Below are 22,074 nucleotides of genomic sequence, written 5' to 3' on the forward strand. Positions count from 1 at the left end.
CAGAGAAAGGCATGTATCATATGATCTCACTGATATGAGGAATTTTTAATTGGAGGAAACAAACTGAGGGTTGCTGGAGTGGGAGGGATGGGGTGACTGGGTGATAGACACTTGGGAGGGTATGTGCTCTGGTAAGCGCTGTGAATGGTGCAAGACTGGTGAATCTCAGATCTATACCTCTGAAACAAATAATGCAATATATGTTAAGAAAAAAAAAAAAGAAGAAGAAGAAGAAGGTAGCGGGAGGGTAAGAATGAAGCGGGGGAAATCGGAGGGGTAGACGAACCATGAGAGACGATGGACTCTGGAAAACAAACAGGGTTTTAGAGGGGGAGGGGGGTGGGAGGATGGGTTAGCCTGGTGGTGGGTATTGAGGAGGGCACATTCTGCATGGAGCGCTGGGTGTTATGCACAAACAATGAATCATGGAACACTTCATCTAAAACTAATGATGTAATGTATGGGGATTAACATAAGAATAAAAAAAAAAAGAATAGCCCATTATTTTAAAAGGTAAAAAAAAAAAAAAAAGAAAAAACCAATGAGGTATTGTATGGTGACTAACATAACATAATAAAATTTAAAAAAAATACATCTTTTTATGCCTGTCTGGTATTAGTGGCATAATTGCTCATTTTTTACCACATTTTAAGAGTTATGTCTTTTAAAATGTATTTTTAGCAAATGAGCAGCATAGAATAATCAGCTCAAAGTTCAAGACAGTTCCTCTCTAACATTAACCAGGATTTCAAAGGAATCTTCTTCAGATTTTTTTTTTAAAAGATTTTATTTATTTATTCATCAGAGAGAGAAAGAGCACAGGCAGGGGGAGAGACAGGTAGAGGGAGAAGCAGGTTCCCCACAGATCAAGAAGCCCAATGCAGAACTTGAGCCCAGGACCCTGGGGGATCATGACCTGAACCGAAGGCAGATGCTCAACTGACTAAGCCACCCAGGCATCCCAGGAATCTTCTTTAGATTTAAATTAGTAACCTAATATTTCCAAATAACCAAATGGTGAATTAACTATTAGTTGAGCTATATGAAATTGCCATTGCTATAGGTCAAAAACAGTTAAATCTTGGTGATTTCGTGTGGCTTAACCTAATAACAGTTTTTTAGACAGTTCCAATTCTATTCCAGAAAAAAGCAAATATACACAAAAAAATGTTTACATCATCTGCAAATACAAGTAAAAAAAGTGTTTCCAAATAAACAACTAAATGCAATTGAACAAGGAGAAATAAAAATAGTGGGTTTTATGAAAATGGGGGAAAAATCAGGTAGTTCAACGGGTTACTGACATCCTGGTGGTGATCGATAAATCGACTTCTGCTTCACCTTTTATGAAGAGGCTGTACTTAGCAAATCACTGTGTAAGCTGCCTCAATAACAGCACTCCTGCTATCAAGTTTACTTGCAATGATTCCAACAAAGAAATTAATTTCTTAGATGACAAGAAAAGGTTATCTGAAACAGGGAAAACACAGGAGACTGAGCTTTCTGCTAATAAAACAGAAAAATATCAGTCTAGGCACTGAATTCAGAGCTGTTTTATGCTCTGCAAGATCTGAATTCCCTGTAGCCTAACTACTACCAGTACTTTAGACACATACACATCTACCTATATACACTACCCATACAATATATCTATATACATACATACTTGCCTGTTACCTGTTTTAGCAAGGTTCCTAGTTACAGCAATGAAAGTTCCATGATCCAGAAACCCAAGCCTGGGCAAACTGGGATTGTTGGTTACCCTAATCTACAGCTACATCTTGTTTGTGCATGTACATCTACGCATATACGCATAAACACTCACCCATCCACATCCCAAACTCCAAAGAGTGCCTTCCTGAAACTTCTAATGAACTTATTAACTCTTCAGAAAATAAGTAGTGCTATAACATTATCCAAGAGCTTTAACTTGCTTTATAACTACATCAATAAAGTATATAACTGGCAGTGATCAAATCTGAGAATGTGGAAACTGCCATTCATCACAAATCATCAGACCTATTCATTCCTAAAAGATTTTATGCTTAAATCATATCTATATAGATGAGTATCACCATTGGTAACCTCTTACAACTATTCTGTGTTGTAAATACAAGGAAAATATCTGCAGCACTCTACAGGTCTAAATCCCAGCTTTATCACTTACCAATGATGTAACCTTAGGAGAAACTGCTTAACCTCATTAATTCTTTATTTCCCAGTGTGTAAAATAGGGATAATTGTACTTACCTCATAGGGTTTTCATGAGTACTAAATGATGTAATGTATATAAAATCTTGGTACAACACAGTAGCTTAAAATTAATGATCAATAAATGTTACTTACTATTATAGTTGCTAATAGTATTATTGTACAGTAAGAACTTACAAGTGCTTTGAAGGTAGCAATCACCTATTCCTGTCTTCTTTGGTGGAAACATTTTCTACTAAAAATAATTTATTTCCTTTACAATATTTAGATTTCCAGAATTATTATTTCTGACTGTAAAAACTATGAGAATCTTTAACAGTTTAAAAGAAAGAGTGCTCTTATAATAAGATTACTTCTTTATAAGGAATTTCTTTCCATTATTGAATTTCAACATCAGATGTAATAGCGCAAGTAAAGAATAAAAATCAGAGCTCCTTGCCCCCTAACTTTAATAAAATATCATACTTAAAGGGCTAAAATACAGATGATAAAGTTTTATGTGTGCCAAAAGAACAAGTGTAAACATTAAATCAAAATAGAGTCAAATTAGATTTAAAGTTCGAGGAAACCTCTAAAATTATCTAGTCTAATGCCCTCATTTTATAAATAAGACCCAAAAAAAAGGTGACCTGTCCAATGTTATATGGCCAGAATCAGAGATAGTACAGTAAGTCAGGCTTCCTAGTACCTACTCTAATTATCTTTTCAGTATGCTTCTCTCCAAATCGTAAGTGAAAATCTTGAGATGAATTCCTATTTCAAAATTTCTAATAAAAATCATCTTTAAATACACAACAATAATTAAGAGGTGTGATGAGAAGGCCAAGGAAAAATAACTAGGAAAATGTAGTGGAAAATACACTTTGAAGTCAACAGAGCTTGTTTCAAATGCCAGCTCTGTCACTCCTTTATTCTGTGTCGGTGGGCAAAAGTACTTAACTCTATCTGAGCTTCAGATTCTTCACTTGTAAAATGGGGATAATACCACTTGGAACAAATAAATAGATTATAAAAAGGGTTAGAATTGCACAATAACATAATCCCAACAATAGTCGGGAGTCACACTACCTATATTGGAGTCTCAACTCCACAACTTCCTTGTTGTTTGATCAAGTTATATAACTTCTTTGAACCTGGGAAGTACTTCAACACAGAATATGATGGCACATAATAGTTTCAGTGTTATCAATATTACATATGAATCTTCTGCCATTAAGTGTGTAGTGAATAATAAGAACAACTAACACAACTACTGATAATAATACAACATTTGCTTTTATAAGTAAAACAGATTGACAAAGCCAACATGTTATACAAAAATTGATGCTATCTATGCTAAAATATGCCCAATACCCTGAAATGTGTAAAAAGTTCTTAAGATTGAGATTAAAAGTCAAATTCAAAAAGTACAAAAATTCAAATCTATCAAGTAAATAATCATTCTGTAGTGACATATTTAAGAAAACTGTGGTTTTCAGGGTTTTGGACTTTAAAATGCTCCATTCACAAGTCAGAAAAATATAGTATGAAGTCAGAAGTTAGGTAATAGCAGAAGGCTTACAAAGTATGAAATAAAGCTAAAATTATAGCAATGACACATTAGAAAATCTGTAAAACATTGTATATAGAAGAAACAGCCAGCTTTGGAAGACTGTGTCTATTATGACATGGTTTTCATACACTCCTAATCAAAAATATAAAAGGGGGGCGCCTGGGTGGTCAGTCGGTTATGCATCTGCCTTCGGCTCAGGTCATGATCCCAGAGTCCTGGGATCGGGCCCCGCATCAGGCTCCCTGCTCAGCGGGAAGACTGCTTCTCCCTCTCCCTCTGCCTGCCGCTCCCCCTGCTCGTACTCTCTCTCTCTCTCTGTCAAATAAATAAATAAATTCTTAAAAAGAAATTTATATATATGTGTATATATATATAATAAGAGAAAAAGATACAGTGGAAATCCACATCCAACAGATTACCATTTAAGAGAACCAATTCCCAGTTGATTAGAAAAGAGCTATCTGAACTGGATGAAAAGGCATGATTCCTAAATTCAAAGGCAAATTAAAACCACAAAGTTTAAACAAAACAGCATGAAAAAAAAATACCTCACAAAACGAAAAGGAATAATTCAGTTTTCAGCTTTCTCTTTATAAAAATTCTATTTTTTAGATAAGATATAGTGGTTTAAGATGCTACCATGTCTTTAAGTAAGCTCCATTTGGTAGGGAAATACCTGTGTTGGCTTTGCTATTTCTAAAGGTAAATAGGAGGTTTTGCATTTAAGTTACAATGTGGACTACTTCAGAGTAACCTCATGCCAAAATGGCACATTTCTGAGGGATGCAAAGGTATTCAATAAAAAGCTTTTAAAGGCATATTTTTAAACTTGCAGCAGGAAAGCTTTTCTGTGTCAAGACAGTAATTCTTTTAACAGCATTGATCAAAATGTCATTCTTTTATGAGTGTACAATACCTTTTAATGGCATACAACAAGCCATTAGGGTTATACACCTCTGTATAGCAGACAGCTTACTGGAAAAAAGGGAACACTGGCCAAGATACAGTCAGTAGGTTTTATGCTTCTAATAAGGGATCTTCCCCCCCCAGCTGCTTCATTCTCAAGTCCCCAACTGAAATTATCCAAAGATTAAGTGGTAAGCTCTCTTCTGTAATTTAGAAGTGCTTTCACAGAGTCCTAAACTGCAAGGTCTAAACTTTATCTTTGTAGATACCATAGGATGGCCTTGAAAACAGTCTCTCACCAGAGCCAGTGAGAAATTATTCATGAAGATTAGAAAAGAATGATGGTTTTATTTACTTTGCTAGTTTCTGGGGAAAGAAGCAAGTCAATTAAAAAAAATGTTATGAGGCGGTGGGGCTTGCTGGTAAAGTTTGGGCTTGGTACCCTCCTCGTGAACCATGGAGAGTGACTTTTATCTGCGTTACTACGTGGGTCATAAGGGCAAATTCGGCCATGAGTTCCTGGAGTTTGAGTTCCGACCCGACGGGAAATTGAGATATGCCAACAACAGCAATTACAAAAATGATGTCATGATCAGAAAAGAGGCTTATGTACATAAAAGTGTAATGGAGGAACTGAAGAGAATAATTGATGACAGTGAAATTACCAAAGAGGATGATGCACTGTGGCCACCCCCTGACCGAGTGGGCCGGCAGGAGCTTGAAATTGTCATTGGAGATGAACACATTTCTTTCACAACATCAAAAATTGGTTCTCTTATTGATGTCAATCAATCCAAGGATCCAGAAGGCTTACGAGCATTTTATTATTTTGTCCAGGACCTGAAGTGTTTGGTCTTCAGTCTTATTGCATTACACTTCAAGATTAAGCCAATCTAGATTGAAAATTGATGTGGACACAAGGGGGGTTGGGAGTACCTGTTTTTAATTACCATTATCAGGACATTTTTGTGTATATCAGGACAATATTTTTTTTATAAACTATAAATGACTGTCTTTAATAAATACATAACAAAATTGCAAAAAAAAAATGTTATGAGATGATCACTTTTCAAATTTATTTACAAAGCCAAATACTAAAGGAATATTAAAGTTGTGTATTACTCTAACACAAAATATCTGTTTTTATCAACTAATAGTGATTACATAATCTTTCATACAAGGAAACTATTTAAAAATCATCTTAAAACAGGTCCTTGTCTTTGGGGTATTCCTGCTTAAAGAAAGAAAATAAACTCTGAAACTATTTAGAAAACAAACACAGGGCACCTGGGTGGCTCAATCCATTGAGCATCTGACTCTTGATTTTGGCTAAGGTCATGATCTCAGGGTCCTGGGATCGAGCCCTGTGTTGGGCTCCATCCTCAGCAGGGAGTCTGCTTGAGATTCTCTCTCTCCCTCTGCCCCTTCCCCTGCTTGTGCTTGCTCTCTCTCAAATAAATAAATCTTTTTTTAAAAAGAAAATTTAAACATATAAGTATACAAATTCATGAAAAACTTCCATCAATTTACCAAATTTTTAACCACCCAGGAAATGGAGAGGTAAGGGAATTACAGAAATATCCCAGATAAATTGATTGTAGCATATATCTTGACCTTTGGAAAACTATTTAAGGGCTTCATAGAGTCTAAAGAATGTTAGCAATAATAATTACAATCCTGTATCAAAAAGGAAAACTCAACTTAACAGACAATACCAGATACATTTCAGAATTTTTTGCCTAACAGCAAAGTTTAAGAAGTAGAAGAAACTGTCTCCTTTTAAAAGTATGAGTGTCTGGATATGGATATGTGGTATTGTAGTGGGAAAAAAAATGGTACCCCAAAAAAGGAAGTTCCTATTAATGGCTTTCCAAATTTTATAATCAAAGTTTGTTTGAGGCAATATGGAAAACCAGAGTATATACACCAACTCCCATCACTGAAAACAACTAAAAATGCAAGGTAATATAAAAAAATACCTTCTTAAAAGCATCCTAGTTGATAAGAATAGTAAGAAGTTATCAACTCAAAGTTTCAGTGAAAGTGGAACTCAGAAATCCCAAGTGCTAAATATGCTTTTGCTCTTAAGAATACTTGGTCAACCATTTTGACCAAAGTAAAATCTTATAGATCTTATTTGGTATGAGGGTTAGAAGACAAACCTGAACACCACCTAAGAGTCTAACAGGAGACTCTCCTCCCATGAAGCCGGGAACTCAAAGGGTTACCCCCTCAATGTAAAGGTGATCAGGAGACTAGGCGTAAGGGACCATAAGGAAAGTTATTGTGGCAATGAGCAAAGCAGGGAAAACATAAAACCACAAGGAGCTGTAACCACAACCTTGGAACTCAAGTAAATATACATGCTAAATCCTTATCATCGGAATGGGTCCAAAAATATATAAATAAATACGTAAATAAACATAAACTGGTGCATAACTGGTAGTGTCCCCAGAAGCCAGACTGCAGCAAACACAAATGTTATCTGGTGGAACAAACTATTAAATACATAAGTAAAGAAGGCACCATGAAAGAGAAAATGAATCTATGAGGATTTCATTTATTGGAATTGTCAAAAATAGATTGTACACATTTAATATATTTAAAATAATTTTTAAAGTGTAAACATATTTCACAGAACAAAAAATTAAAAATAAATGACCTAGAATACTCAAAAGACATCTATACAAATTAAATACACAGTAGTTAAAATTTAAAACTCAGTGGAGAGGATATGGCAGATTATCTTAAATGAGACTAACATTCCCAAGAAAAAGAACTAGAAAAACTAGGTAAAATACGGAAAACAACTATGGAAAGGCATGAGAGAGCTACCAAAGGCAACCAAGAAGTACAAAAGAGAAGTATACAGAAGGAAGCTCAGCTTTCAGTATCAGTTTTCTTAAGTCATTGCCAATACTCAAACAGGAGGCTAAGAAGCTGAGTAGAATTGTTAGCAGTGTCACAAGCCAGGCGGGATATTTTTGAGGTTGGATAATGCTAGTGGTAAATCAGAAATGTATCAGAAGAATGAAATCCAGCTATATATCAGCTCAATCTTAGGTTGTATTAAGTTTAACTGTCTATACTCTACCTACTATCAGAAGCAAAATGAAAACAAAAAAACTCTTTGGGGAAAGTTAATATCATTCAGATCTTCCAAGTACACATCTAATATCTGACAATATTGTCAATTCCATTGACAATTACTAGGCATATCAAGAGACAAAACCACAATAAAATTTAAAAGAAAAGAAACAGATCTACAAGATATACAGGTACTGGAGTTATTAGATGTAGACTTTAAAATATCTTTTGATTATTATGTTAAAAAATAGAAAAGGACCCCAGTTTCCCATAAAATAAGAACCCCCACCTAAATCCAATATACCCACATAACCTTAACAAAACTATAAAAAGGGAGTGAATATAAAAACCCCTCAGAATCCACATCTACAGCATAACTAAGAGACAAAGACTAGCATAACCCATGGAATCCATGCTTTAAAAACAGATAAATGAAGATTATGTAGAAAAGAAGAGAAGGTGACAAAATACAGATAAAATAAGCACCAGTAAGTGGGGAAATCCTTAAAATAGGTCTAAGCCCTGTTAGATCAGAGCACTAGTTACTGTGGAATCAAAAAGAAGAGGTTTGCAATCACAAGAAACAGAAGTGACAGTGTTAGGGAAGCACCACTTCTAGGGGAGACTTAGAAGTGGTATTTCTTGGATGCTTGGTGGTAAAGAGAAAGAAGAAAACAATAATGGTCCTACAGATATAAAATAGAAGCACAAAATTAGAGGGATGTCAAACCCTGTCACCCTCCAAAACAAATGCACCACAGATTCAAGATACTGCACTTCATTATAGTAACAGAACAGACTGCTTTTGAACTAAGAAACCCTGTAAACCCTCTAACCATTTTCACTATTAAACTATTATCACTGGTCAAGAAAAATTAAATTTCATAACTGATCATAAAATAGCTGGCAACAACTGTAACTAGGTTTATAAGAATACAAAAAATAAGAACCAAAACTCTTCAGCTGATGAATGCCTCTCTCCAAGGAAGGAAGGAAGGGGAGGGGACAGGAGGGGAGGGAGAGAGGGGGAGAGAGAGAGAGAGAGAGAGAGAGAGAGAAAGAAAGAAAGAAAGAAAGAAAAGAAAAGAAAAGAAAAAAAGGCCATAAGAAAGAAAGAAAGAAAAAAAGGCCATAAGAAAGAAAGAAAGAAAAAAGGCCATAAGGTAGAGATAACTATAATAATATCTCAACCTCAATTATATATTGTTAAACAGTATTTACAAATATTGGGGGGAAATCATCAAATCAAACATTCAATAATTCAGAACAGAAATGGGCCCCAAATCTTCACGTTAGGAAGACATGAAATGAGAGATATCTGGTCTAATAAAGAAAATTAAGGAGACAAAATTATTTTAGAAATGAAGAATAAATTATAAATTATTCAAGAGAAAATGGAATTGAATGAAAATACAGTAAGGGGTATTGAATGAAAGGATAAAAATAGCAGAAGAACAAAATGAAGAAAGATTGTAATGAGAATCAGGGAGAAAGTGTTAATATATGAAAAAGAAAAAGAGGATCCAACACACATAAAATGGTACAGCTAATATTTAAAACTTGAATACAAAAAGAGATAACCAGAAATAAGAGAATACATGAGTCTATATATTAAAAAGACCTGTGAAAGATCTGGGAAATTGACACAAAAACTCTATTATGGGACATATGCAATACGTAATTGGGCTTTAAAGGTAAAATTGCAAACCCCCACACACCCCACAATTTAGAACATATGGCTCCTGGTTATTTCTGACTAGAGTCACATAGCCCTTAGTCACTGTTAAAGAAACCTGTAAAATTGCCTTAGGAAATAACATAAAATTGTCTCCTGAAAAGTCTGTGGGATGCTGTTCTACCTGAGATAACAAACATAATGTGCCATGTTTGCAAGAAAAAAATAAGTTTGCAACTTAGTAATAGTTCCAGGATATAGAACTTCTGCCTTTGTACTCTTATGAACGTAATATGCAGAGAGTATTTTGAAGTTCTAGGCCCCTAAAGCAGAACAACCAGTCTCCTAAAGCAGAATGACAACCCTACTATAGCCATCACAACAAAATCAGATAGGGAGCTGACAGAAGGAACAAGATGATCAAGAAAAGAAATATTGGGCGCCTGGGTGGCTCAGTTGGTTAAGCGACTGCCTTCGGCTCAGGTCATGATCCTGGAGTCCCTGGATGGAGTCCCGCATCGGGCTCCCGGCTCGGCAGGGAGTCTGCTTCTCCCTCTGACCCTCCCCCCTCTCATGTGCTTGCTCTCTCTCATTCTCTCTCTCTCAAATAAATAAATAAAAATCTTTAAAAAAAAAAAAAAAGAAAGAAATATGCTAATCTCTAATCTCTAATCAATCAGCTTGATTCAAGACCCTGAGACCATTACCCTGAATTTTCACCCTCTTAAAACCTGTTTATAAGCCATTGGGAGTTCAAGACTTTTGAACATTAGCTCCCTGTTCTCCTGGGTGACACCACACCCATAAATAGCCTGTCTTTCTTCACTGCAGAAACTTGGTGTTGAATTTTATTAGCTTGATGCTCATTGGGTGGATGAACTCTCCTTTGGTTAATTAAAAAGATAAGAAAAAAATCTGAGATCATTTACAAAGGAAGCAAAATCAAACTGGTATCAGACTACTGAGCAGCAACATACAAAGAAAGATATTAGGATGGTAGGAACCAAGTTATGTTATTTAAACTGACAAAACAATGAAATCCAGAGTAAGCAAAAAGAGGGTGAATGAATTAAGGGCATTATAAATAGTAGTATAAAATAACCACTGGAACAAAAATACAAACCTTCTAAAATACCAAAGAAAATACAAGAAGGGGGTGCAATAAAAAATATACTACATAAAAAGAGAGAAAATATAATACATATAATATTATGATGTGTTAGTATAGAGACCACACATAAAGACTTACCTTACCTATTTTTAAATAAGATACTTTCAAATTAACTCACAGAATAAAATTAAGCTCTTCAATATATTGCAGAAACTCATCTAAAATAAAGAGATCCAAAAAGTAAAAATATAAGGGACAAATGTCTTCAAGGCAAATGAAAACAATAAGCAGGTGTTGTAATTCCGATATTAGACATGGCAGAACTGAGACCAAAAAACATTACACACTAAAAAAGCAACATTTTATGACCTAAAGACCACGTTCAATATAATAGTTATGAATATCTACACACCAAATAACATGACAACTACTTTGATAACATGAATCCAAGAGAAATAAAAATGTAAGAAAGAAACCAAACAGAAGACATCAAAACTCAGTACAAGACAAATGTACAAAAAATTAAAAAAAAAAACAACCATGGAAGTCATCAACTAAACAAAGCTGTATCAATATCTAGATTTTTAAACTCCCATAACAAATACTTTCCAAGTGTACATGAAACATTCACAAACATTGACCAAATATTATAAGTCTCAAAGAAAACTTCAATATGTTCCATAAAGTAGAAACAATATAAATAGTATTCTCTGATCCCATAAAATAGAAGTAGAAAATTATAACAAAATAAAAAGGGTCTCCCACATGGTAATTTTAGAACTATCCAGCAAAGCCCTTAATGAAAGGGGAAATATAACCTGCCACACTAAACGAAACTGTCAAAATTAAAGACAATACCAAGTGTGGGGAAAGATGGGGAACAACTAAAGCTCTTCTACAATCAGGTGGGACTATAAATTGGTACAACCACTTTAGAAAACGCTGGCAATTTCTACTAAACCTAAACACATGCCGCTGTATGACCCAGGAATTCTTTTCCTAGACAGACAAACAGACACATACAGATATACATACATATACACACAGAAAAAAGACATGACTGTATGTCTCTAGAATGACATGTACAAGAATATTCATAGCTTGATAGACAAACTCAATGTGCATGAACAAGAGAACTATATATTATAGTATATTCGTACAGTACAATATTGCACACAACGAAAAAGAATAAAAATGGCCTTGCACAACATAAATGGCATCATGTGTTATTTTAAGTAAAAGAAACAAGACACAAAATAGCACATACTTTTAAATGAAGGTCAAAATGAAGTAAAACAAATTGATGTTAGCTAGATTATTTAGGCAAGAAAAATAAAAGACATCCCAATTGGAAAATACATAAAATTATCTCTGTTCACATATGATGTAATCTTTTATGTAGAAAACCTTACAGATGCCACAAAAAATTTTAGAACTAATAAATGAACTCAGCCAGGAAATAGGATACAAAGTCAACACACAAAGTTAGTTACATCTATACACTAACAATGAACAATCTAAAAAGGAAATTATGAGCACAATTTCATTTACAATAGCATCAAAAAGAATAAAACACTTAGGAATTAACCAAGAAGGTGAAAAACTTGTACAATGAAAACTACAAAACAATGCTGAAAGAAATTAAAGAAAATACAAATGAATGAAAACACATCTCATGCTCATTGATTGGAAGACTTAATACTGTTGAGATGTCAATACTACCCAAAGTGATCTACAGATTCAGGGCAATCTGAATCAAATCTGCAATTCCTATCAAAATCCCAGTGATGTTTTTGGCAGAAAAAAAAAAAAACTCATCCTAAAATTTATATAGAATCTCAATGGACCTCAAATAGCCAAAACAATCTTGAAAAAGGAAAACAAAGCTGGAGGACTCACACTTCCTGATTTCCAAACTTACTACAAAGCTACAGCAATCGGGGCACCTGGGTGGCTCTGTTGCGTAAGCCTCCGACTCTTGATTTCACCTAAGTCATGATATCAAGCCCCACATCAGGCTCTGTACTAAGTGGGGAGTCTGCTTGAGATTCTCTCCCTCTCTCCCTATCCCCCTGCCCCTTCCCACTGCTCTCTCTAATAAATAAATCTCTCTCTCTCTCTTTTTTTTTTTTAAAGCTACAGTTATCAAAACAGGGAGAAAACAGGGTGGTACTGGCATAAAGACGGCGGGCTTGAATACAGACCAATGGAATTGAATATTGGGCCCAGAAATAAGCCCAGACATATATATATATGTATGTTCAAATGATTTTTTAAATTTATTTTTTATTTTTTATAAATATTTAGTATATTTAATATATAAATATTAAACAACACACTACTGTACAAGTAATGGGCCAAATAAGAAATCAAATGGCAAATGAAAATGTCTCAAAAGGAAAAGAAAGCACAATACTCTAAAACCTATGGGATGCAGCAAAAGGCCAGAATAAACAATAAGATAACACTGAAAGTAATGACCAGTTTAAAACAAACAAACAAACAAACAAAATATGCAATGCTCTAACTACATTAACTAAGAAAAAAGAGAAAAGACTCAAAAATCAAAATGAGAAATGGAAAGCAATAAAACAGATAACCACAGAAATACACAGTGTGATAACAGATTAAGATTATGATAAAGAATTATATACCAACAAATCAGGTAACTTAGGTCAAATGATTTCTGACAAGGGTAGCAAGACCACTCAACGGGGAAGGACAGCCCTTTCAACAAATGGTGCTGGGACAACTGGATATCCACAGGTAAAAGAATGAAACTGGACCCTTACCTGACCATATACAAAAATTAACTCAAAATGGATCAAAGATCTAAACCTAAGACCTAAAATATAAAACTTAGAAGAAACAGAGCGAAAACATCATGACATTTGATTTGGCGATGACTTCTTGTATATGACACCAAAGGCACAGGTAACAAAAGAAAAGCTATACAAATCAGACTTAATGAAAATAAAATTTGTGCCACAGAAGACACTACCTACAGAGTAAAAAAGCAATCCACAGAATGGAATATTTGCAAATCATTTATCTAATAAGGAATTAAAATTCAGAATGTAAAGAGAACTTCGGAAACTCAACAACAAAAGCACAAACAACCTAATTCAAAAATGCATAATGGACTTGAATAGACATTTCTCCAGAGAAGATATGCAAATGCCCAATAAGCACATGAAAAGATGCTCAGTGTCACTAACCACTAGGGACTAGGGAAATGCAAATTAAAACCATAATGAGAATACCACCTCACACCTATTAAAAGGGCAACTATCAAAAAACAAACAAAGAAGAAAAAACAAAATAACAAGTGTTGGTGAAGAAGTAGAGAAATCAGAACTCTTGTAAATTGTTGGTGGAAATGCAAAATGGTACAGCTTCTGTGGGAAAACAGTATGGTAGTTCCTCAAAAAATTAAAAATAGAATTTCCATATAATTCAGAAATTCCCCTTCTAGATATATACCCAGAAGAATTGAGAGCAGGGCCTTGAAGAGTTGTTTGTATACCCATGTTCATAGCAGCATTATTTACAATAGTTAAAACACTGAAGCAACTGAAATGTCTATCAACCAATGAATGAATAGGCAAAATGTGGTATATACATACAATGAAATATTATTCAGCCTTAAAAAGGAAGGAAATTCTGCAATATGCTACAACATGGATGAACCTGGAGGATATTAAGTGAAATAAGCCAGTCACATAAATATAAATACTGTACGATTCCACTTACATGAGGTAGAGAGTATACACAGTATATGTAGAAGTAGTAATAAAAGGAAGAGGGGAAATCAGAGGGGGAGATGAACCATGAGAGACTATGGACTCTGAGAAACAAACTGAGGGTTCTAGAGGGTAGGGGGGTAGGGGGATGGGTTAGCCTGGTGATGGGTATTAAAGAGGGCATGCATTGAATGGACCACTGGGTGTTATACGCAAACAACGAATCATGGAACACTACATCAAAAACTAATGATGTAATGTATGGTGATTAACATAATAAAATAAAATTAAAAAAATATATATAATTAAAATCAGAGACATAAAGTAGAATGGTAGTTGCCAGGAGCTGGGGGAAAAGGGGAAATGGAGAGTTATTGTTTAATGGGTATAGAGTTTCAGTTTACAAGAGGAAAAGAGTTATGAAGATGGATGGTGGTGATGGTTGGAGAACATTATAAATGTATTTAATTCCACTAAACTGCATACTTAAAATGGGTAAGATGACAAATTTTATGTTATGTATATTTTACCACAATAAAAAAATTTTGGAATAAAAACTTCACTGATGTTGATAATAACGAGAATATTGTGGTTATCTCTGGGAAGACGGGATGGTAATAATTGGGAATGAACATAAGAACTTATGAGATGCTGAGAATGTTCTGTATCTTGATCTGGATGTATATATAGATGTAGAAAACAATAAAAAATATTTTTCTGAACTGTATACTTAAGATTAGTGCACCTGACACTCTTTACTACATGTCAAACAACCAAAACAACCAAAACAGTCATGAACAGATACTTCATCAAAAAAAGAAATCCAAATGGTCAGAAAACATAAGTGTGTTCAGCCTAATTAGATACTAAGGAAACAACAATTAAACCACTACGACAACTGCTACAAGATTAATACACTATTTGATCAATCATCTTGACTGATTTGTGAGAATGCAAACTGGTACAACCATTCTGGAAAACTGTGATGTGTCTAGTAAGCTAAAATATAGAATTCTCTCAAAAAGTTGCTTGGCTTATGTATCTTATTTCAGTCAGGTCCTTAGTCCAGTAGCCACAGCTCTTTTCTAGACATGCTTAGGGTTTTTAAGGTTTTTTTTTTCTGATCCCATATATTCCATCTTTCTTCCTACTTATGAATATCTTAGACCTATCAAGAATCAGAGGCAGAGACTTTTCCATGAGATTCTATTCTATAAAATTATAAACTGACATGATACGTTTATAAGCAAGCACATTACCTTTCTTGGTAAATTGAGATCTTGTCCTGTTCCACAGACAAGGAATATTTCCAGATCTCACAGCACTAACTTATAAATTTTGTGTCACTGTTCACAAAAAGGAAAGTGGATATCACTAAAGATCTCAAATAAGGCCTCTGAAAAATCCTCTCTTTCATTAAAGAAATGAGAGCATTAGCAAAAACTACTAAAATAAACATTTTCAGAATGCTAGAAATTAACCAAAGGCTTGCAGCAATTCAGGGAATGATTATTAAAGAAAAACGGCCAAATCTCCATAAGAACAATGAGTTTGGTAGCATTTTTTTTTTAAACATTTTATTTATTTATTTGACAGAGACACAGCGAGAGAGAGAGAACACAAGCAGGGAGAGTGGGAGAGGGAGAAGCAGGCTTCCTGCCGAGCAGGGAGCCCGATGCGGGGCTCAATCCCAGAAGCCTGGGATCGTGACCTGAGCCGAAGGCAGACGCTTAACGACTGAGCCACCCAGGTGCCCCGAGTTTGGTAGCATTTTAATTTGCCCTATGCCCATCTATCCACCCCCCAGCTCCACGAGAGTCTCAAAAAACAACAGCTACAATCATGTCTGGCAGTCCAAAAAGTTGGAACTCTTTCAAAGTCCCATTCCCAGAGAAAGATCATTATTGGACGTGAAAGATTCCACATATAAGACTGTTGTTATCTGAACTTACCCAGAGCTCATCAGTCCAAAAAGCATTTTCCCTGAGACCATTTGTTAAAACGAGCCAGAGAGAACTGTTGAACATAACTCTAAGACATAACTCTTAAAACTCAACAATAAGAAAATAAACAACTGTATTTAAAAAAGTGTGAAGATATACCTCACCAAAGAAGATTTACAGATGGAAAAAAAAAAGAGAGAGAAGATGCTTATCATATAATGCATTAGGGAATTACAAATTAAAACAGTAAGATACCACTACACACTTCTTAGAATGCCAAAAATTCAAAACACTGACAATACCAAATGCTGGTGAGGCTGGGGAACAACAGGAACTCTCATTTATTGCTGGGGAAATGGAAAACGATACAACCACTTTGGAAGAGAGTTTGGCAGGTTTTTTTGTTTGTTTGTTTTTTAAACAAAACTAAATATACCCTTATCACATAATCCAGCAATCATGCTCCTTGCTATTTACGCAAAAGAGCTGAAGAATCATGTCCACACAAAAACCTCTATATAAACGCTTATAGCATTATTCATAATTGCCAAAACTTGGAAGCAACCAAGACGCCCTTTAGTAGGTGAATGGATAAAGTCTATAGGTTTATTGCTTTTTTTCCCCCCAGCACCTTAAATGCTTCTAGACCCTAGAGATTTCCCTTTTATATGACAGTTGTGCTTTTTTTTGAAAGTGAGAGCATTTTAGGTTATCTTTTCTTCCATAATGCAGGAACAAAAAATCTGAAAATTTTCTGAAAAATAAAAACTTGGAATTTAAGATATTTTGGGATATACTTTATCTTCCATAGTACCTCATTTTAATTATAATTTTAATTATAATCTTAAATTTCTAAGATTTTCTTTTTGTTTTAGATAAGATTAGACTTATTTCCTACCATAACTGGTGAAAGTCCTTATTAACAATAATTTGACTTAATATGCTTCTTGCTTTAAAAAAAAAATCTATATTCTTCCAGAAAAAAAAAATAAGAGAAATCTTTATGTCCTTGGGACATTTTCAAGTTCCTGATATGTTTCCTTGCAGGGAAATACAATATCTACTTTTTAATATAAATAGGTTCTATGTATGCCTTTAGAAGCCTCATGATGGCAGATAATTCTAATGGTTGTCTAACCTGAAGAAGATACAGTGAGTTGTATATATTGTTCCAGATTTATCTTCATAGGTAGAGAATAAAAGTACATGCTATCTAAGTTAAAAAACAAAACAAAACAAAACACTGTCATTAATTTTAAAAGAGGGGTGACTGTAATAAATAGCGTCATCTTTATAGAATGACAATTGAGAAATCATACCTTTATTTCTATAGCAGCTACAAGATACTTGTTGCATGAGTTTAACTCCAGGCCATGTCATTAAAATGTTTGCATTCACCCTTCCATTCTCAAACAGGTCTTAAGTTTAGAATCTCAGACAGTTGTTTACCAGTACAATTTAATGCCTGAACTCCTGTATTCTGTACTCCCTTGGGAGAGGGTGATGTTTTGTTTTGAAATGTTGGGATTTTTTAGTAAGCCAATTTTCCAGTGACCTCAGTTCCTTATCTGTGAAAGGGGGATAATAGTTATCAGAAGAAACAAATGAGATAACCATAAGATGATAAACGTTAGGTTAGCTGTTGCTTTGCTATTACTATTATTCTTTTTTTTTTTTTAAAGATTTTATTTATTTATTTGAGAGAGAGAGAGAGCACATGAGAGGGGGGGAGGGTCAGAGGGAGAAGCAGACTCCCTGCCAAGCAGGGAGCCCGATGCGGGACTCGATCCAGGGACTCCGGGATCATGACCTGAGCCGAAGGCAGTCGCTTAACCAACTGAGCCACCCAGGCGCCCCACTATTATTCTTGCTTATAATTTTTTTCCCAGCAATGATAACTGCTTTTGAGAGTAATGTCAAATACCTAGGTGAGTTGCTCTAAGGAATCTTGAGGATTTCCCATAGAAACAAATGAGACCCCTATAAGGTATGTCTGTCATAAGCTGGCTATACACTACTACAGAAACAGGTTTTAGAGGGGGTGGGTGTCTCAGTCATAGAAGGGTGCCTGGGCGGCTCAGTCGTTAAGCGTCTGCCTTCCGCTCAGGTCATGATCCCACGGTCCTGGGATCGAGCCCCGCATCAGGCTCCCTGCTCCACAGGAAGCCTGCTTCTTCCTCTCCCACACCCCCTGCTTGTGTTCCCTCTCTCACTGTGTCTCTGTCAAATCAATCAATCAATCTTAAAAAAAAAAAAAGAAACAGGTCTTAAGATTTTGTTTTATTCCCTTTCTTCCCTAAATCTAAATCTTTTCCTTTCTCTATGTAAGGATGCCTATCACTGGATTAGGGTCCACCCTAATTCAGTATGATCTTAACATGGGTTACATCTGCAAAGATCTTATTTCCAAATAAGGTCACATTCACAAATACCCAGGGTGAGGTCTTGAACATATCTTTTTGGGGGATATCATTTGACCTAAAATAGAGAATATCACTACATTTAAGAAACTGTACAGAATTCATATAATCCCTGTCCATGTTCTGCAGGTCTGGGTTTCTGGAAGTCTCTTGGGACTCCTGTTTTCCTCATTTATCTCTGTGGGTAGTGCTTTTTAAATGACACTAGCCCTGTGAACTCACAGCTTCTACAAAGTCTTTATAAAAAATTCTCTTCCCAGGCAAAGGCTTGATGGAATAGTTTTAATAAATTCCTTTCCTCCTTGTGGACAAGGATCAAATTTTTAGAATTCCTTGATACTAGAATGGGGTCTGATATCAAAACCCTAGAAACCACTCAAGTATTCTCTTGTTTCACCTGTATAATCTGTTTCTCAGGGTACCTTCTAACAAGGTGATTATCTTTTAACTGAGCTCCTATGCCATGTAAGAAAGATCTCATGGCCTTTCTCCATATCCCACATCCTTATGTTTTTCTCCTGAGACTATTTAACTAAAATCTCCTAGAAGGCATTGATTTGACTTCTGAGAGTAGTACCACTTTGCAAAATATGCGTTAGTTAAATTGCTTCCAGGTCATCTTGCTCTATATTTTTGCTTGGTTTCCCAAAGGGAAATATAACTTTAACAGAAGTTATATTATAACTTCATTTATGCAAATCAGTCCTCCCTCAACATCCTTTTCTCAGTTGGATCTGATCTGTTCTTAATTCTACATTTGACATTGTTATTCTTTTGTAAGTAAAAAATATTTGGCTAACTATTCTTTCCAGGTTCTATGGTTCCACTTCCATTTTGCTCTGTCCATTTTCTTATAAAAAATTATTTAAAACATTTTAAAAATAAAATTTCTGTATTCCTATCACATAGCCTAAAAAATAACATTAGCAGATACAGCTTAAGCACTGTATGCATTCTTCCTTAGTAATATTCTTTTGCTCTTCCCTGCTACAAGTACATATCACAAGTTATCTCCACAACCAAGTACTTTCAGGAAGCTGATGTTTGTAATCCCATGAATTTTGCTTATTTTTACTAAATCATATAGTGTTTTATATATTTTTAAACTTTAATTTTGTATTATACCTGTTACAGATTCCTGTGCAATCTATTTTTGCTCAAATTATGATCATGAGCTTCATTATATTGATACATATTTTTCTGCTTCATTATTTTAATAACTTCAATTTTTCAAATTTTTCATTTTTTTAACATTCTTCTACTGATGAATATTGAGTTAGTTTCCATGTTTTTGCACTTATGAACAATGTTGTTTGAACAGCCCATTAGTGATCACAACTAGTGGGTTTTTTCTTTTTTTTTTTTTTTTAAGGATTTATTTATTTATTTGAGAGAGAGAGAGAGAGAGAAAGGAGAATGAGTGGGGGGAGGGGCAGAAGGAGACAGAGCTAGAGAATCCCAAGTGGACTCCCCGCTAAGCACAGAGCCGGACGCTGGGCTCGATTCCAGGACCCTGAGATCATGACCTTAGCCAACATCAAGAGTTGGACGCTTAACCAACTGAGCCCCACAGGTGCCCCTCCCTCTTTTTAAAAAACAGCTTTATTTATATATAGTTCACACACCATAAAATTTGTCCTTTTAAAATACAACTCAGTAATTTTTTAGAATATTCACAGAACTATTCAGCCATCACAAATTCTAATTCCAGAACATTTTATCATCCCCCAAAAGAAACCCCACTCCCACTCCTCTTCTCCCTCTCCCAGTCCCTGGCAAACACTAATCTATATTCTGTCTCTACAGATTTGCCTATTAGGACATTTTATATGGAATCACACAATGTCTAACCTTTTGTGATTCTCTTCTTTCACTTAGTATAATGTTTTCAAGGTTCATTCATGTTGTAGCATGCATATTATTTTGATTGTAGTGATGGGTGTATACACATATCAAAACTTATCAAAGCATATGATTTAAATATATGCAATTTATTGTATGTCAATTATACTTCAATGAAGCTGCATAAAAAAAATTAGAGATGTTGATACTTCACTACAGAAGTTATACATAAAGCAAATACACAAAAGATAATTTACATCATTAGTCATCAGAGAAATGCAATTAAAATTACAATGTACTGCAACAGTTAAATTTAAACTACTAACACAACACCCAAGAGCTGATATGAATGTACACTAATGAGAATGATCATAAGTTGCTGGTAGGAAAACGAAAGGAATAGCCACTTTGAAAAAACGATTGGCAGTATTTTATAAAGTTAAACATATTTTTACTGTATGATCCAGCAGTTTCACTCCTATGTAGTCACCTAGCAAAAATAAAAATCTATAATCACACAAAGACCTATTGGCCAATATTTACAGCACGTTATTGCTAATAACCAAAACCTGGAAACAACCCAAATGTCTAGAAACTGGCAAATGGACAAATTTTGGTACATATATGTAATGGAATACTACTTAACACACAAAAAGGGATAAACTACTGATATATGCAACAACATGGATGAACTTTAAATGCATTATGCTAAGTGAAAGAAGCTAGACACAAAAGGCCACATAAGATTCCATTAACAGAAGTTTTCAAAATGCAAACCTGTGAGTAGCAGATCTGACGTTAGTTTTGCTAGGGGCTGGGGGTGGGCGTGGAGAACTGATGATGATTGAGCATGAGGGAATTTTGTAGACTTACATAAATACTCTATAACTTGATTATGGTAAAAGTTCAAACTGTTTACATTTGTCAAAATTCATGGAACTGTATTCCAATTAAAAGTGAGTTTTACTCTATGTAAATTTTGCCTCAATAAAACTGACTTTAAAAATAAGAAGTAGGGGTAACTGGGTGGCTCAGTGGGCTAAGTGTCTGCCTTCGGCTCAGGTCACAATCCTGGGGTCCTGGGATGAAGCCCCATGTTGTTGGGCTCCCTACTCAGCGGGGAGTCTGCCTCTCCCTCTCCCTCTACCCCTTCCCCCAACTCCTGTTCTCTCCCGCTTGCTCTGCTCTCTCTCTCTTCCTCTTTCTGTCAAATAAGTAAATAAAAAAAATCTTAAAAAAAATTTTTTTAAAAAGCAGACCAAAAAAAGACATTACATACAAGAGAACAAAATACAACTTCAAATATTTCAAAAATCTAACTAAAAACAACACAAGCAGGAAGATAATACAAAAGTGCTAAAAACCAAAATCATATATACAGTTTAAAATATATCTTTCAAAAATCGAAGTTAAATAAAAACATTTTCAAGCAAATAAACACCAATAGAATACATGACCAACAAGCCACACTATAAGCAATGTTCAAGAAAGTCCTTGGACTTAAGGAAAAGGATATAAACTTAGAACTACAAGAAGAAATAGAGTGCCAGAAATGGTAAGATGTAAGCAAGTAAACCTTGTTCT

General features: G+C 34.9%; 1 protein-coding gene and 1 pseudogene across 1 annotated transcript in view; one reads left to right on the forward strand and one right to left on the reverse strand.

Annotated features, from left to right (window-relative positions):
* Window positions 1-22,074, reverse strand: part of TXNL4B (thioredoxin like 4B) — a 523,365-nt gene that overhangs the window by 493,800 nt on the left and 7,491 nt on the right. The window lies entirely within an intron of this gene.
* On the forward strand, window positions 5,081-5,718 carry LOC102729032 (protein mago nashi homolog pseudogene; annotated as a pseudogene).

This window comes from Leptonychotes weddellii, chromosome 16, assembly GCF_054177405.1.
Source record: "Leptonychotes weddellii isolate Sample4059 chromosome 16, ASM5417740v2, whole genome shotgun sequence".
Lineage (NCBI taxonomy): Eukaryota > Metazoa > Chordata > Mammalia > Carnivora > Phocidae > Leptonychotes > Leptonychotes weddellii.